This window comes from Xenopus laevis, chromosome 9_10L, assembly GCF_017654675.1.
Source record: "Xenopus laevis strain J_2021 chromosome 9_10L, Xenopus_laevis_v10.1, whole genome shotgun sequence".
In the NCBI taxonomy this organism is placed as follows: domain Eukaryota; kingdom Metazoa; phylum Chordata; class Amphibia; order Anura; family Pipidae; genus Xenopus; species Xenopus laevis.
Genome location: NC_054387.1, coordinates 32,261,467 through 32,280,720, shown reverse-complemented (window position 1 = coordinate 32,280,720; position 19,254 = coordinate 32,261,467). Strand labels below are relative to the sequence as shown.

The following is a 19,254-nucleotide window of genomic DNA, read 5'->3' as shown; positions in this document are numbered from 1 at the left end:
TGGATCATCTCAGGGTTTTATTTGCATCTCAATGTTATGCAGATTAACTTCAGGAGATTCTTGTAGAACAGCAATAAATGTCAACTAATGGACTTGTGTTCTATTCACGTTGTCAAAGGCCTTCAAGTTTTTATAATAGTGAGTTAATTTATTACCTAAGCGCAAAAAGATGCCAAAATGACGTTGAATGCTCGAGCGTAGAAATGGTTATTATACAGTATAGGTTTAATAAAACATCAAGTGTTTTATCAAAAGTTTTATTGTCAAGTCAAAGGATACAGGTATTTTAGAATACAATTTTCTTTAAGTTAACTTGAAGGTGAACAACTCCTTTAATGCCGTTTTTTGCTCTGATATGGCTGTGGCACCTGCTGTGCAAAATAGGGTGCAGTGTGCAAGGAGCCCTGTATATTATACTTGACATGAGCAGGCAGAGATTTCATGGTTGTCTTTGTATAGTGCACAAACAGACACTTACTGGCTCCAGTAATTTGCACACAACACATTAACACTACCAAAACTAGTGCTAGATTAAATTAACTGGTACATTTTGACCAAAACAGGCTCAGTGTTCACTGCATACTATGTTTTGCATGAACACAATTAGGCTGAGACTTGGTAAAAGATGCAATTTGAATGCAACAGCATTTTAGGTGTGGTTTGTGGGCTCATTTACCACTGTGAAGAAGGCAGTGGGCAAAGTGCAAAAACAATCTTTTTTGTATACTGCCATACACTTTACTTGAACTGGCACATGTTTCTCTAATTCAGAGCACTGAGACTTGCATGTGCCCATGAATACAGAGCTGCCATCATTCAGCAGTTGGTATTCACCAGGGTCAAGGGCAGGAAGGTAACAGAGCCCTGTACTAACTACCTTATGACAGTGCTGGCCTATCAATTTTTTATTTATATTTCTGGTTATTAAAACAAACAGCCAAACCTTTTAAATACATTCTGGAAGGAGGCAGAATAAAAAGTTAAACTTATTAAATGTTAAATTGAACTTAACTTTTTAGGTCTCATTTATTACAGGCACAACGCAAGTCTATGTTTTCCACTCTGCACCTTGACGTTGCCATTCTAATGTTGTGCAATAATTTGAAACTTTTTGCAGTCAACAAATTGAACATGGAAAGCTGGGGGTCATTTCGTGTTTGCAGCATTCACAAAGCTTGCAGGTGCTGTATATATAAGAGCAAGCTAGGGTTGGACTGAAAGAGTAGGATGGCACATGTTAAGTCCAGAGTTGCCATGCTCCTGACAGCACTGCTTACAGGGCACAATCATTTCACTGAATGTAAGTACTTTGTGCATGGGTACTAAGGGCATTAGTTTTGTCTATTGTACTTCCATCAAGGGCAGTAATAAATGAGCCCTTAGTAGCAGCTTTAAAGATCTCCTGACATGTTCATTGTTAGGTTATAAAGATTTCAGTTTTACAGATTTAGAAACCAAGAACTGCAACAAACTGAGTATTTTCTGATCAATTTCTTCAGGAACAACCGGAAGAATATTTGAATTGTTCTTATTTCCTACCGAGTAGCCAGTACATCTCATTATGACCCATCTTGCACATGGACACTAAAGGAGGTCATGGACGCAAGGATAATATAGTATAAAACAAGATATTCTGTGCGTGTATGGTGGGAGACAAGCCAACTGATACTGACAGATATCAGTAGGCTTATCGATCAGGCTGGCCGAACATCGGCCATTGTTAGTGCTGAATCATCAGAAACAGATAGAATTCTATTGTTTCTACACGTGTATCTGATGATTCAGCTCTACACGTGTGTATTGAAGCAAGCTATCTTTCTGGGAAAGATCTTTTCTAGGAAAGATTGTTATTTGTAACATCTATGGCCTTTACTCTAAAAACACTGGCATCTGCTGTAAGTAAAGGTGGCCATATACGGGCAGATAAAGCTGCCGATATAGGTTGTTTAGACCAATTTGACAGCTAATCTGCCCATGTAGGGAGGCTTCCGATGGGTCTTTCTGATCGATATCTGGACACGATATAGATCCGGAAGGTTTGATTTTTCTCCCGACAGCCCTGTCAGAGCCTATTGCGCTCGTCATAATCAGATCGTTCTGCCATAGGGCCGAACGTTCATAGGGCCGATATATAGCCCTGCCGTTAGTGGCATATCGGGGAAAAGATCCGCTCGTTTGGCGATGTCGCCAAACGAGCTGATCTTATAGTGTATGGCCACCTTTAAAGTTTCAAAAATTGGAAAGGGTCTACTTGCCTTACTTATGTTTAGAAACTAAAAATAGGAAAAAAATTGTTATGTAAAGAGCAATAAATAAAACTACTGTTTCAAGTGAGGCAAGGTCAGTACCACCTTAAATATTTGGGGTTCATAAAAGTTCTGCAGCTATACTAAGCAACTTCAGCACTTCAAAGGGCAATAAATATAGTTTGCTTTTTCTAAATCCTTAGGATATGGATTTATTTTGACTAGTTTTTTTGATGCAACTCCATTACAAAATATACTGTTTTTGTCTTGGCCCATTTATTAGAGCCCACCTGGGAAAGATCAGCAGTGTATATCATTGGTATATTAAAATCCATCTAAGGCAAGAGAGAAGAAGATTAACCTACTACTGAGAGGAAAGATCTGAAGAAATCTTTAGCAAATTGCCCCCCTGTCAAATCTGGAGTGGATATTTGAAAGCCTTTTTAGCTGCCACATAAAAGGATAAATGTTTATATTAAAAAGAGAGATTCAATGGTATGGGGAAATGCTGTGTGGTTTCAGTCTTTATTAGGGATAGGCCAATAAATTCGGCAGGCGCCGATTCACAGTGAATTTCCTCATTTCAAAAAATTATGGACCGATTATCAAAACCATTGCGCGTCAACACTATTCTGATGCCCATTGACTTTGACACTGCCGTCAAAATTGATGCGGGCGTCAATTTTTGTGTTCAGCAAATTTTTCAGTGAAGGGAAATGAGAGAAATTTTCCCATCGCTAGTCTTTATTTTTAATGTTGGGGGGTACTTAAAAAATCATAGCAAGGATGTGCCTGCCCCCTGCCGTATCGGGGGTCCCTAAGCTAGGTGCGATTGTTACATTGTATTATTTATGTACATTATAGTTACTATCTTTTAAATTTAAACTTCTCTGTCTGACCATCAATAGTGGCTTCCAATAGTGATGGGCGAATTTGTGGCGTTTTGCTTCGCTGTGAAATTCGCGAAACGTCGAAAAATTTGCGAAAGGGCGCCGGTGTCTCGTTTTTGACGCCGGCGTCCGTTTTTTGGACGCTGGCGTCCGCTTTTTTTATGCCGGCGAATTTTCACTGCGGTTTTCGCAAATTTATTTGGCGGCGGCGAATCGTGGGAATTTGCCGCAAATTCACGCCTGTCAAATAAATTCGCCCATCACTAGCTTCCAGCATTGCAGCACAGTGAATGGTGGTAAGCATGAGTAAAGTCTTTGCTCTGGTTCCCCCTGACATGAAAGAGATCCATTATGCAATCAAAAAGGTAGGCGCGGGGGGCTGGAGGGGGGCCTGAGGTGTCTAATCTGTCTTTGCCCTTACTAATATATTTATTAAAATAGTGGTTCCTGAAGGGCCAATTGATTTATTTAATGGCTGAACAGCTCTGCTATCCTATTCTATATATATATATATATATATATATATATATATATATATATATATATATATATATATATATATATATATATATATATATATATATATATATATATATATATATATATATATATATATACACACACAAGCAGATACAACAAACCACTGCTCAGATCAACCTCCAATAGCTAATCCTATGGCAGTGCCTTAATAGCAAATAGCTTTCAGCCCTTGAAGGATTTGAGGATTCATCACTATCAGTAATTATGGCTACATGTGCTCTGTAATTGTTTCTTGGAAAAAATAATTATAAAGTGTGTGCTATTGATTTCCAGGCTCTGTATTCTTTCTATGGATTACCAGAAATAAAATAACTATTGATGTGTTGGTGGGCAGCTTAGCAACATGGTCCTCTCCACCCATCCAAACAGTTATTTGTTATGAAAACTTCTCAGTTAACTCCATGGAATATTAATGGACTATTTAGGAAATAAATGGAAAAAATGACTTCTTGTTATCAATTAAATTGATGATTCTGGGTGACTGCTAATGCCTTTACCCCTAACCTAAACATTGTCGAGGATGTGCTTCAATATATTTCAATATATTTCATAAGGATAAAAAAAAAACTGTAAGTAGCTTACTACAGCAGCCACTAACTGCAAGGGAATATATGTCATAGAAGTAGGTTTATACACGTTTGGCTTATGTTCAGCAAAATTGTGGTCCTCTGAAAACTATAACTCCCAGAGCAATGTGAACAATATGTTTCAACGTTTCTTCTCTTACTCCGCTAAATAGAAACAACTCTCTACTACTGCTGGTCCAGAATACTAGTCCACTTATGCGATATAATAAAAAGCCCTTAACTCCAGAATGAGCTGATTCTTACTAAGCTTCACCCTATATCTGGCCCATATACCGTAAGTTACTGGTGGTTCAAGTGTTATTTCAGTAAAAAAAGGTTAAACACTGTAAATTGAATTGAATCTCCTGTTCTCATTCCACCGTCCAAATTGGACCAAAGCTATAACTGAAATGGGCAACTAATATTTAATATTTTATTATAAAAAAAAAACTGTGTAAAGTAAGAGTTTAAATTTTTTTAAGCATATGAATTATTTTTTTCATTAAGATAGGAGGAATGTACTTTTGTCATATTTATTGAACCCCTGCAGAACAAAGGTGTATAGGCATATACTGCCCTTTTAAATGCAAAGTTTCCATAAGTAGCCATTGGAATAGCTTTTGCCTATCACTTGTAAGATGCTTTCTAATACTTATTCTATTCATGAAACTTTAGTTGTCAACTGAATTATGTGGGCTGGTGCCTGACCCTGAAAACCCTACCACCATCTTTCAAAGCATAGAATTGGTTCACTTAAGCCTATAGAATTATATAGAAAGCCCAAGGATCTCACCACAATTTGAGATGGCATGGAGAGCCTGGCACATACTAAACAGGAGGATACTTAAAACTGTTGATGCCCCAAAGCTCTCTAGCTTCCGACCTTTGTGGAGCAATTCTAACTACCCCTATTTTGTGGATTTTTTTTGTTTTTGTTTTCACAATCTGTCACGGAATGGAAGGTTCTGACTGTGAGCCCGGTTTGAATGGCTGGAAGCAAAGTCACAGGACGCAACTGGTGGAGGGGGAGACTAGTCCCTACAGATTGATACACAATTCCGGCACTGGTAGGTATGTGCCGGAGCACTACAACTACAGTTATTAGTAGCGTAGCGAGGAGTCTCCAATGTTTCCTTGCAGGTAACAGATACAATTTCTTAAGCACTGTAAATAAACATGTCTAGTCCACTCAAACACTTAGCAACAAAGTATCATAGCCAATCACCTGTGTTTGCAACAAGTTTTCCATTGGCCTCTTGAAACATGTAACTAAATAACAATTTAAATAGCAGCACCTTGCCGAAACCAAATCTCAAGGATTCTACTATATTAATTCTGGCCAAACTAACAGATTTTTCACCAAATCACACAGACTGCAACAACCTCCTCCCCTTACACCAAAACCTGTAGCTCAGGCAGAGAGGTCAGGTGGTCATGAGATATAAATTTTCAGGAATAGGATTGGCTGCCAGACCAGAACCAAATTAACCATTATTTGCCTAGAAGACAGCTCCTAACACAATCCAATCCTGGTTAGACTTGATATACAAGGCCATACAGTTGATTAAGATGATGCCTTAAGCAAGGGGCTGACCAATGTAATTAATAAGCCAGAAGATACTTGGCTAGAGGCTAAAAAAAAATTGACTCAACCTGAAGGGTACACCTAAATTGTAATGGTGCCCACCACAAGCAAGCACCTTAGATGCACTCACAAGTTCTTCTAAAGATGTCCTCTTGTATGGTCTTTTACCTTCTCTATATAAGGTCTAAGCTTAGAAGGGGTAGTTTTGAGGAAAGGTTGGTTTTGTATTATATACATTTAATACCAAAAAACAGCACTGTAAGAACACAGCATCATCACCGAAACAAAAATTTAGGAGCCTGGCACGCACAGACCGCTATGGCTCCTCGCCTGGCCGCTGCTAATAGATTGCAACAGGCATGCAAATTTTCAGACAGTAGAGTTGCTGCTATAGAGTTGCAGTCCAGGCCGCCCACCCCACCACCATGGAGTCTTTTTCTTCTATAGTTACCACTGACCAATAAAATCTGAACCAAGTTTAAATGCATCTATCAAATTTGGATAAAGCATTAATAAGAGATGCAGTAGAACTGCGGAATGGCCTGATGAATTTTCCCTGCTGCCTATGTATTCTAGATGAAAACAGTAATCCGATATTGGTTATAACATTAAAGGCAAAATAATGGAATAGTGTTTTTTGGTTCCTCCTAGTGATTCGCTTTGCTGAAATATTTGAGAAACGGCTGAAAATTCGCAAAATGATAAAAAAAGTCACACAACAGTGAAAAATTCACAAAGCACATTGAAGTCAACGGGCGTCAAAATAATCTTGACATGTGCGACAATTTTTATACACGCGACTATTTCGTTCACATGCATCAAAGTCAATGGGCGTCCAAATAATTTTGACGCACAACAATTTTTATTTTTTTTGCAGCAAATTTTTCGCTCACAAATTTTTGACGCAGTTATGCGGAAACATTGTCGGGTTGCAAAACCCGGATATTTGCCACAAAGCCATGCCTGGAGAATTTATTCGCCCATAACTAGTTCCTCCTTTTCTAACCAAGCCCGACTGACGTTGAACCCTGCCCTCCTCTTTCTACACTATTCACCTTATCTGTTCTGTTGTAAACAGGTAATTGATATAAATCACTTTTCCAGGCTTAGCACACATGATCAACCAAGCTATTTTCTGGGCAGGGATTCTTGGCTTATGTTTATACATGAATTACTGTCACAGTAGATTAAACTGAATGGCACCTCACCTTCTTTATGAAAAACGAAATTGCTGCCGGATCAAAAAGACAAGAACTGACTAAACACGCCGTGGCTTGACTTCAGTCATTTGTGTTTCCGCAAGGGCTCCACAAACCCAATGAAATGGAAAAGTAAATGCATAAAAGATTCTGAAAGAAATTAAGCTGTGGCAAGTGGCACACTTTGACATTAATTAGTGTAACGTTTGTACTCCATTAACATCAAAGAACGCCTTATATCAGTCAGATGAAAATGGGGGGTGGAATATATATTCGTTCAAGCACACCTCTGCAGGTAGTGAAATAAATTAATGGACTGGTTTATTAACTCTTAAAGAGATTGCCACAATGCGTGATCAATCTTTTTGACCCTTGAGCGCCATAAACACGTTGAGAAATAACCTGGCAATTATCTTGAGCCCCCTTGCAACACTATACAGGTCTGTCTGTCCCACTTTATTGCAAATTATAGGAAGTACAATTAATGCAGCTTTTAAAATTAAGCAAATGATTTATAAACATTTAAGAGATACCCTAAAATCAACGGCTCCAATTTTAGATAAAACGGAGGTGAAAATGCAGACTTTTCCTCAAGTTTGGAGAAAATGGTGTGAATTCCAACAATGCTTCAGGCAAGGAAGAAGACATCCTGTTTAATGCTTTCAAGCGGTGTGGGTTTAGGGAACTTTAAATATAGTATGTACCAGTCAATGTGACAAAGAAAGCCATTAACTGTGAAAGAATGAGGCTTATATATACACATGTATGGGACATCTTATCCAGAATGCTCCAGATAGGGGATCTTTCTGTAATTTGGATCTCTATACCTTAAATCTACTAAATAATCTAAACTCAATAGGATTAGTTATATATATACCAGTGAGAATAAAGCACAAGGCACTTTTATTATTACAGAGAAAAATAATTTTTAAAATTTGGAATTGTTTGGTTAAAATGGAGTCTATGAGAGATGGCCTTCCTGTAATTTGGAGCTTTCTGGATAATGGGTTTCCAGATAACCGGTCCCATACCGGTAATACTAATACAATCTACATATATTGTGGTTTCTCATCCTATAAAATGTAAACAAAAAAAACCCAAAAAAATATTTAGCTTTTTTTATGGATATGTCCCATTTTCATGGTCAACAAATCTAATTCTTTAATATTCCAGGTCATCTATTTTATTGTATATACTTCTATCACTTAATATTTTAGATGAGAGTAGTAAAAAAAGAAATCCCATTTTCCAGGTAACAACTCCGTAAGGAATACTGTCGGGGGAGGGGGGGTTCCAGAGGATATTGGTTGCTTTTAGTTTGCCTCAAAAGGAAACTGTCGTCAATTTCAGAAAGCCGAAGCAATCCGAGTGCCATCCCACCAGCAATTCACATTCCAGCCAGCAGAAAGGCATTTCCGGGAGATTAGTCGCCCAAAGAAGAGGGGATTTGTCGCTGGGCGACTAATCTCCCCAAGTAGCAGCGTGTGCCACCACTCCAACAGTTTGAAGTTTGGAAGTATGAAGCTGTACTGGGAAACAGGTAAGAGGTACTTGAAAAGAAGAATTCTTTATTAAAGACATCGAGAGGGGAACCCAAGTTATAAACAGTGGTAACTTGCCCATTTTGGCCTAGCTTTTAAAGCAGGATGGAGGCAGTGAACACAATTCAGCCACAGCTCAAAAACATTGGCCATCTCGGAAAAATCACAAAAGGTTAACGCTGTCATATGTGGATTCATTTACAAAAGCAATAAGAGGTGTCGCAGCAACCCGACTGAAAGAGAGAAAAGCACTTGTATTTCTAATTTCTGCTTATTAAGTGTTAAGTTAGCAGTCAACAAAAGAATGTCATACTGGCCCATTTCAACAGTGACAAAAAGTTTTCCTTCCACCTATGACCTCTCTTGAATCCCATTGTCTATAGGGATATCAGTGGTAGATCAAATTGTGCTCTTTTCACCCGAACCATATTCATAAACTGCTAAAATAACAAACTCGCCCACATATTTCACCCTGTAGAATATTTTTTTTATAGAGAACTGAACAAACATTATGAGAAAACATTCTGTAAAATGTGTTCTCCGCTTATTCCAAAATGAGAGAAAAAGAAATCAAAACTGAAGTAAGGGAGCTAAGCACACAGGCAGATTCGGGGAGATTTAGTCATCTGGTGACTAATCGCCTCTTCTGTGGGGCAACAATCTCCCCTAACTGCCTTTCCCCTGCTATAATGATAAAACGCCAGCGACAATGCACTCGTGGCATTTCGATTTCCGAAGTTGCCCGAAGTTTCCTCGTGAGGCAACTTCGAAAATTGAATCGCCGCAAGTGCATTGGTGCTGGTGTTTCTCATTATGGCAAACAGCAGGGGGAAGGCAGTTCGGGAGATTGTCGCCCCGCAGAAGAGCCGATTAGTCGCCAGCCGAATAAATGTCCCCGAATTTGCTCATGTGGTAGCTCCCTAACCATGAAAGTATAAAAAGATTAGAGAGTATAGTAAAGGTAATAACAGGCTGCTTATTCCACTGTATGTGTAATTGACGATGTCTGTATGTACAGTGTATTTGTACACAAGTGTATATAGAACATATTAAAGACGAACAGCCTCAGTACTAAATCCTAGCAGTGTGATAAAGCCGATATGTGGCTATTTTGCTTCATAAGGTTTAAAAAATAAATTTTTGTCAAATAAAAAATAAATGTAATTCTAAGCAGCTTTCCAAACAAGTTTCCAATATAAGTCTATTCAAATGTTTGAGTGGTTTTAAAGTTTTTTTGTAAAAACAATTACTATTGAAAGCAGCATTTGCTTTACTCCTGGTTGTTACTTTTTAAGCAATGTTGCAAAAGTCTTAGTCCCCCAGCAAAGACAGGTCTGTTAATCAACTGACTTAGCTACAATATCTTACATTGTATAAAACAGTCTGAGCCACCAGAACAGAGATTAGAAAAGGACAGACATTGCTTTCAATAACAATACATATAACTTAAAAACCATAGAACATTTGTAACAAAAGGGCTCATTAGTTATGGTCATGGATTTACACCAACCTGTCACTTATCAAAGCCAACACTGACTTTAATTCAGCCTCAGTCGGAGTCAGTGAATTTGAATCAGAGCAACAGGGCATTCAACAGTAGCAATTGCTAATCTAGTCCTGACCTTTATTTAGGATCCATAGAAAAAAAAAAAGTACAGTTCTACTGTTTCCCTAGGGTTTGTATGTCTCTATTCAGCTACAAATAACCACCAGGTAACATAACTTTTTCCAACAAGCAAACCTGTACCGTGTTAACCTGTGTAGTTTCAGCTTAGCTAAGGTCTGTGGTATGCCTCACTGGATAAAATAATATACATCTAGAACATTGTTAGCAGATTTCCCATCATCCTAACTGGCTTCAACACCTCAGCTCTCTATGTAGAATCTTAATAGGATGTAAAGCGTGTGTAATCTATGGCCAGCTGGAAATGCCAATTGTGCCAAACAGCACCCATGAGAAATGCTGAATACACAACTCCCACATACACAGGACCCATAAAATTACAGGAGCAAAGGGAGTTGGAGTGAATGCCACGATCTGATGTGATCCACATGTCTTTGTAATGATGTTGCTTGGGATTTCTGCCCATTTGTATATTATGGAATAGATCATGCTATGGGCAGCTCAGTCTGGAAAATACAGTGTACATACACTTTTATTTCCCCTTTACAATTCTGAAAACAAACACACACTTATCAATACCTACAGCTATTTGGCATCCAATGTTTGGAGTTGAATTCATTATAAAAAGCATTACCATATTCATGAACCATATCTGTACAACAATCTGCATCAAGTTTGGTTTTAATCTTTCAGTTTCACTAATATAATAGAGATGAAAATGAAAAAAAAAAAAACGAGCATTTTATACTGCTGAAAATAAACACAATATATTGTTAGTCAACAGAAGTGACCTTGTTGGCATGTATCATTCATAACAGAAAAGTACTGTCAGGCGGAACAGCAAAGCTGCGTATGTTCTGGCCATTAAAACAATATATTCTTTTTATTGTTACTAGATAGCAGGTGTATGTAAAGCATGAATCAACCCTAGCATACAGAATAAATGCATCCTTAGAAGATTTCTCAGGATAGAGAAGTTTTGATCTTTGATGGAGAGGTACAGTGTTGAGCGCAAGGAATAATTCTGCTGAGTCAATATTGGTACTTACAGGGGAGCTTTCCTCTGTGTCTGTGGATCCTTATTCTTGATACTGCAGTTGGAAAGATGTTTTCTCTTGCTCTGCTGTCGTCTTATATTCTGCAGACAAACAGTTACATTTATGTTATAAGCACAGTTCTGCTGCTTCCCTCACACAGATGAGGCGCCTTTCTCCCATCCTCTGCATCGTGTTATTTCTGCCCTAGGAATACAAAAGGCATGAAAATGGTCAGCACTCTGGGGAGGTTTCTGCAGGTAGACTAAAAGAACACATAGCAGAACAATGACCCTGCGTTTCATCTGTCTCTAAACTGGCATTTGTCTTCCCGAAACTCTCTCTGAACCTGCAGGGGAACAGGGCAAATAAAGAAAAAAAAAAATTATATATATATATACACACACACACACACACACACACACACACGAATAGAGGGGACAGAGCAGGCAGAGAGGCAACAATGCACTATGGCATATTAAAGGGATGCGGTCATTGGAAAACATGTTTTTTTTCAAAACACATCAGTTAATAGTGCTTCTCTAGCAGACTTCTGCACTGAAATGCATTTTTCAAAAGAGCAAACAGATTTTGTTATATTTAATTTTCAAAGCGGACATGGGGCTAGACAATTTGTCAGTTTCCCAGCTGCCACCAGTCATGTGAATTGTGCTCTGATCCTCTTTACTGCTGTACTGCGAGTGATATCACCCCTCCCCCCCCCAGCAGCCTAAAAACAGAACAATGGGAAGGTAACGAGATAGCAGCTCCCTAACACAAGATAACAGCTCCCTGGAAGCTCTAAGAACAGCACTTAATAGTAAAAGCCAAGTCCCACTGAGAATGATTCGGTTACATTAAGTAGGAGAAATAACAGCCTGCCAGAAAGTAATTCCACTTGTGCAGGCACAAGTCACATGACTGGGGCAGCTGGGAAACTAAAATGTAAAATGTCTTGCCCCATGACAGATTTCAAAATTGAATGTAAAAAAATCTGTTTGCTCTTTTGAGAAATGGATTTCAGTGCATAATTCTGCTGGAGCAGCACTATTAAGTGATGTGTTTTGGAAAAAACATGTTTTTCCATGGCAGTATCCCTTTAAAGTTTCAGTGATTCTAAGGTTGAAATGAAAGGTTTTCTTTCTTGCTGGTCTTCTTCTAAAGGCATCAATGCATATGCAATAGACATGCACCAGAAAAAGACAGACGGCATGCTATATCATACTTATAACTGGAGTTTCTAAGGTAGACTTCACTTTGAAAGAGAAAATAACCACAGTCACCTACATCCAAGGTGGCCACTTAATTCATCGCAAAATTTAAGCTGTTTTGGAAAATGCATTGTTTTCCAACATTAGGAGAACAGGAAAGGATTTCAGAGTAATGAGACTGTGCATGGCCTGGAGAAGGTAGGCTTAACAACATTTTAACAATAACGGTACAAGTGGCTTGTACTTTTACTGTTTTATAATTTACTGGCCTATAATTGCCAGTCTGACAATCCCTTTTAAAAATATAGGAATGACACCAGCTTTCCTCCAATTCATAGGTATCATACTAGATGAAAGAGAGTCTGAGAAAATCTGAAATAGAAGTCGGTCTAAAACTGAACTCAGGGGTATTTAATGTGGCACCTTGTTCACATTCATTTTTAGTAAAGATTTATAAACCATGTCCTGAGTCAGCCACTAACTAGATTGAGCTGAGACAACAGTGCCATTATGAGGTGGGTCTGGGAACTCGAATAAATTTAGCACATTTGGCTTTTCTGTATCTGTTAAAACCATATTGATACCATTATTTAAAGGAGCCACACTCTTAAACCACATCCTTTAACTATCAATATACTTGGAAAAAACTTTTTAGTGTAAGTCTTAGACTCTACGCACTCCTCATTTCCAATCTTTGCCTTCCGGATTGCCGTTTTACAACATTTATTATAGTGTTTATATTCGATAAATGCAGCTTCTGTCCCCATAGACTTAATAAAATGTATTATTACATTTGCCATTAAAAGTAAATGGGTGAATATTTTTATTCCTAATGGGACCCTGGAGGCATATGAAACCTTGAACCCTATTGGATGCATGCACTGCACATTTAAATATCAACATTCACAGTCTCTCCCACTAATATCACTGGGATTCTGAGGTTCGACTTATTGCCGGCAGACAAGTGCTTAGATCACACTGTAGTGAGATCAGAAAACAACTTTAAACAAATATCTACAGTTATATATGCATATTCCTGCAACTGAAAATGTTAATAATAATGGGGATTTTCTTCTTTGGGATTTTAAAAAAAAAAAAAAACATTTCCCTGATCGTTATATATACAAAATGTATCTGCAGTACAGTCAAATTTTTAACCTTATGATCGTGGTCTTCACCAGAAGTTGGAATGAATCTAGAATTATTAGTTTTAATTAAAATGTGCAGGCATTAATAATGTATGTGAGTGATCACTACATTATTTATGAAGTCAACTATAAAACATGAAGAGCAATGTGGGAATAGATTCAAGAGCGCAACAAGAAAAAGAAAACATCTGCAAGACATTAAAGCTGAAATATTAGAAGAAAACCTATATCAAGCAGATAGTAAATAAATATAAATATATATATATATATATATATATATATATATATATATATATATATATATATATATATATATATATATATATATATATATATATATATATATATATATATATATATATATATAAAGTCAATTGTGGTGAGCGCACTCTTACCGGATTTTTTAGATGATGGGTGCGTTGGTCAAGTTTTTTGCATATGTAGTAAAGAATGGACCCGCACTCCAATGTTCTTAGTGAAAAAAATGATGTGTTTTATTCACAATGCATATCCAACGTTTCGGTCCACGGACCGAAACGTTGGATATGCATTGTGAATAAAACACATCATTTTTTTCACTAAGAACATTGGAGTGTTGAAAACAACTCAGTGTTTTCATTACTGAATAAACACCATTTTTGATTTGATAAGTCCTGTGAGTGCAAGCTTCTTCATCCTTCTACTTAACTTTTGGGCTTTTTGCACCCAGGCAGCTATGACTATTTGACGTGTTGTGCCGGCTTTCAGACTACCATATATAGATATAGATATAGATATAGATATCTATATAGATATAGATATCTATATATCTATATATATATAGATATATATATATATATATATATATAATACACAAAAGCCATGAATATCTTGTAAATTATATCCTTATAAATGGTGAGTTCTGATGTCATCAGTTAGAAACGGGGAGTTCTGATGTAATTTCTGTCATATGACTCCGTGAAATTTGTGTATTATAATAATAATAGTGAATAAAGTACCCCCAGTTGTAAAATATGAGGATATTAGAAGTTACCTCGGAGTTCCATGACCTTATAATATCCTTATATTATACAAGAGGGGGTACTTTATTCAAATATATATATATATATATATATATATATATATATATATATATATATATATATATATATATATATATATTACACAAAAGCCATTAATACCTTGTAAATTATATCCTTATAAACGGTGCTTAGTGATGTCATCAGTCATAATCGGAGCTTAATGATGTCATTTATGAAACTTGAGTATTATAATCAAAGTATCCCCTGTTGCAAAATATGAGGATATTAAAAGTGACCTTGGAGTTCCATGCCCTTTATAAAAACACCTGGCCATACACCTCATGTTTTAATATGTGGAACGCCTTGGTAACTTATAATATCCTTATATTTAACAAAAGGGGGCACTTTATTCACTATATAACGGAGTCTGAGGGAGATGGCCATCCCGTAATTCAGAGTTTTCTGGATGACAGGTTTCCAGATTACAGATTCCATACCTGTACTGCAGATATGTTGCCATGTAACTCATGATGTGCATCAGGAAATGTAAACACAGATGTCAGACAGAGCACAAGATAGTACTGAATGTTAAACACAAGGAGTAAGTCCAGAGAGAGACCTATGCACTTGGTACCCTTGATGTTGAAGTCTTCCATTTATTAATTTCTGGTTCATGATCATCTTGTGTACTTTCCTCCAAACCAAGAAGGGCTAGCAGCCTTTAAACGTCAATAGGAATTGGACAACATTTACAGGGACTTGCAATGATCCTGTAGATTCCATTAATAGGTCTGATACTGCCTATGTTTTACCTTCAACAGTCGGTGTGTTAGAAAAATTATATGGTATGGGACCTATTATGCACTATTCTCAGGATCTGGGGTTTTCAGTATATGGGGTTTTCTGTAATTTGGATCTCTATACCTTAAGGGGGGAATGTAAGTCACAACTTACAAAGAGAAAAAAAAACAATTCGCACAAATAAGACTAAAAATCCACATCTCACAATGTAATATTGTTCCTTAAACTGGTATTGCATTGCAAATTTTAATTGCACACTCTTAAGAAGTGCTTGAAGGTGTCAATCTTTTAGAACAAACATAACTTCCTCAGTAAGAAGTTTAATTACATTTACTGCGCATTGGCGCAAACTATAAAATTAGCAAACGGTCTTCCACTGTCGGAAGTGGTCTCTAAACAGTTTCCGGGTTCGCAAAAGCTTTAGTAAATTTGCGCAAAGCAAAATTTGTTCACACAAAGGCATAACTTTTTGCATTGCCAATAGTTTTTCCGTTTCCGACTTATATTAATATATTAAACTTAAGACATTAGTTAAACCAAATAGAATTGTTTTCCTACAATTAGGATTATTTATAGTAGCTCGGATCAAATACAAGTTACAGTTTCATTATTGCAGAGAAAAAGGAAATTAATTGAAGAAATTGTAATTATTTGATTAAAAAAAGAGTTTATGGGAGACATCCTTCCCGTAATTCAAATCTTTCTGGAAAACAGGTTTTCAGATAACGGATCCCATACCTGTATCATATAAACATACAGTATGTTTTCAAGCAGATAAACTATTCAACAGATAACTTATATATGCTCCAAGTGGGAAGGGACCTTTTATGCCTCCTGTTTCAGTCAGTATTATAAACAGCCTGTAGGTTTGGAACATGCCCCTTCTAATTACAGTAATTGTTTGCCCTTTAAAAAATGCAGTAAAAATCTGAACAGCAATATTAAAAAAATTATACCAACTAGAAACTCCAAGCAAATGCAATTATCTGATTGCGTGAATAACTACTGACATCTAATAGCATGAATAAGGATACAAAGAGTGGAAAGTGCATTGAATGGAAGCTACTACTATCCCCTATTATAAACCTTAGTTTGGGAAATGATAAGGTGCAAAGAAAAAGGATTATATGGTGCAAAGAAAAAGTGAGGTTTTCCAGGAAGTGTATAAGTTATATATGGGTGGGGTAATAACCAGAGCAGCAGGTGGGAGAAGTGAAATGAGTGCAGAGCTCTTACAAATGGGCATTTTCTGTGCATCGGAGCGCAACTAAACAAAATATAATTGATTCCATTCTATTGAATTCAGGTTTGGGTTTTAATGCAGCTGCGGATCATTGTGTTTTTTTTTTTTTAAAGACAACATGCTTTATGTTTTGTACTTGACTAGATAGAAAGGTACATGAACAAAAACCCACTTATGTGTTTGAAAAAACAATATATATGCCTTGTGAAATCCACATGCATTTTTAAATGTACAATAAAAAAATTTAAAATATGCCCATGTGTCCCACTCTCCAACTTTTGCCCTTAACTGGGATATAGAATTAAATTGTAATGCTCTCCTGCCTAGCATGGATGTTTGGTGATTTGTCGATAATTCAGCTCTTTGCTCAGCAGCTTGGCATTATAGCAGCTATAGGGCTGCAAGCAATTTACCCTAGCAACCAGCCAGTGGTTTGAATAAGTGACTGGAAGATGAATAGGAGAGGCCTGACTAGAAAGAGACAAAAAGTAACAAGAATAAAATTGTAACTCCACTAAGCTATAGGTTTTTGGCTGCTGGGGTCAGTGATCCCTGTTTTGAAAGCTGGAAAGAGTCCGATGATGAAGGAAAATTGTTCAAAAACAGAAGACCACCTGGAAAATTGTTAAGAATAGGATATTCTATAACATGTTAAAAGTTACCATGAAGGTGACCCACCCTGGCACGAACTGCAAACAAGAGAGGAAAGAATTTAGCAAAGCCATCTCTACCTTAAAAAAACAAACATATTTAAGGAAAAGGCTGCATGGCTTATTGGCATTAAGCTTAGGTACATGACTGCAGACTGGTTTGTTAGCAGGACGAGTAAAAGACTGGCTTACCTGGATACTAGAGACATGTTTTCAGTGCTGTCTGCCAAACTAGATGCAATTACTGTTCATTGCAGGGTGCACCCCTTATAGACACCATTATTTCTACTTTAGTATTCAGTGGGCACTTCATGTTATGGTGAAAAAAGTTCCCTGGATGCCTGACTGGACATTATCAATTAACAGGTAACAAAATAGGAAGAGCAGCTGTAGCAGGAAGTTCCCATGTGACTTGATTAACTCATTGAACCAGCTGAGCTGAGGCCTGGTTATTCTGAAAACCTGTACTGGCTATGGATCCGGAAGTCTGGAGGAAGGAAAGTCTCCTCTAGGTTACAGGATTGTTAGGATTACTGTTTATGAAGCAATAATATCTAGGGATGCACCGAATCCACTATTTTGGATTCAGCCGAACCCCTGAATCCTTTGCGAAATATTTGACCGAATACCGAACTGAATCCAAATCCTAATTTGCATATGGGTGGGAAGGGGAAAAATGTTTTACTTCCTTGTTTTGTGACGCAAAAAAAAGCAATTTCCCTCCCCATCCCTAATTTGCATATGCAAAATAGGATCGGCCGAATCCTGCTGAAAAAGGACCAATCCTGGCCAAATCACGAACCGAATCCTTGATTCGGTGCATCCCTAATAATATCAATACAAGAGCACAAGTGGGTGGAGACGAGACAAATAAACCCCCTTCTGTGAGGCATCTTGTATAATGTGGAATAGTCTTTAAAATGCCTGGGTCGGATCATAATCTCCCTGACGACATGGAGTCAGGCTACTTCTCTGCTAGTGGGTTTTTTGTGTTTTTTTGTGATGTAGATGGACATAAATTACTGTTGGGGCTCTTACACGCAGGCTATATTTTGAAGGGCAAGTCAACCCTATAATAAAAATCTACCTAAAATAAGAAAACATAATTCTAATCAACGTTCCAATACACATTTATTTAAAATGTTCAGTACTTTCAAAGTTATTTGTAAAAACTATTGCTATTAAAAGCAGCATTTTCTTAACTCCTGTTTGTTACTTTTTAAACAATATTGAAAAAGTCATATGGGCAAATTTACTAACCTCCGAAAATTCGCTAGCGACAGCTTCCCTCACATCGCAAATCTTCACCAGGCGTAGATTCGCCAGGACAACGCTAATTCACTAAAATCCGAAGTTGCGTCCAGGGCACCGAGCGATGGCGAAGTAGTGCTAGCGTTACTGCAGCATGCAAAGCAAAGTTGCGCTAGCATTCGCTAATTTGCATACAGTGGGAAGTTAAAGTTGAATGGACGTATATGTTGCAGCAAATACATTACACTACACAAGCCCGGGAAACCTTAATAAAATAGAATAAAGTTGTTATATTGCCCTACACATGAGCCCAGTGTATAGTTTATGTGCCATATGTTAGGAAATGTAGCCGGGTTACCCCAAAAAAAACACACTATTCTTCAGCCTATCACCCTGAAAAAGGAAAAGACGCCAGCGTTTTTTGGACTTAGAAAAATTTTCAACAATTTTTTTTAGGATGTCCTATCTAATCTATTGCACTTCGCCTGGTCTAAGGTGGCGAAGGCCACCAAGTCTGGCGCAAGAGGTAACGTTTAGTAAAATCCGCATCTTAGTGAATTTGCGTAGTTACGTCTATTTGCCAGAGCACAACTTCGCCAGGCTTTAGGGAGCAAAGTACCACTATAGTCTATCTCCTTCGCTAGCAAAGTTACGCCAGCGACCGTTAGTAAATAGTCTTAGTACCGAAAAGATGTCCCCTGCG

The 19,254-nt window shown here is 37.4% G+C and overlaps 1 protein-coding gene across 2 annotated transcripts in view; it reads right to left on the bottom strand.

Annotated features, from left to right (window-relative positions):
* LOC108701012 (ankyrin repeat and fibronectin type-III domain-containing protein 1) overlaps positions 1–17,658 on the bottom strand; it is a 412,491-nt gene extending 394,833 nt beyond the window's left edge. For both annotated transcript variants that reach the window (XM_018235128.2, XM_041576478.1), the window contains exons 1-2: positions 17,493–17,658; positions 11,241–11,432 (exon numbers count right to left, since the gene is read on the bottom strand). The gene's annotated coding sequence lies outside the window, so the exon portion shown is untranslated. The remainder of the gene's footprint in view (positions 1–11,240; positions 11,433–17,492) is intronic.
* Positions 17,659–19,254: the final 1,596 nt, after the last annotated feature.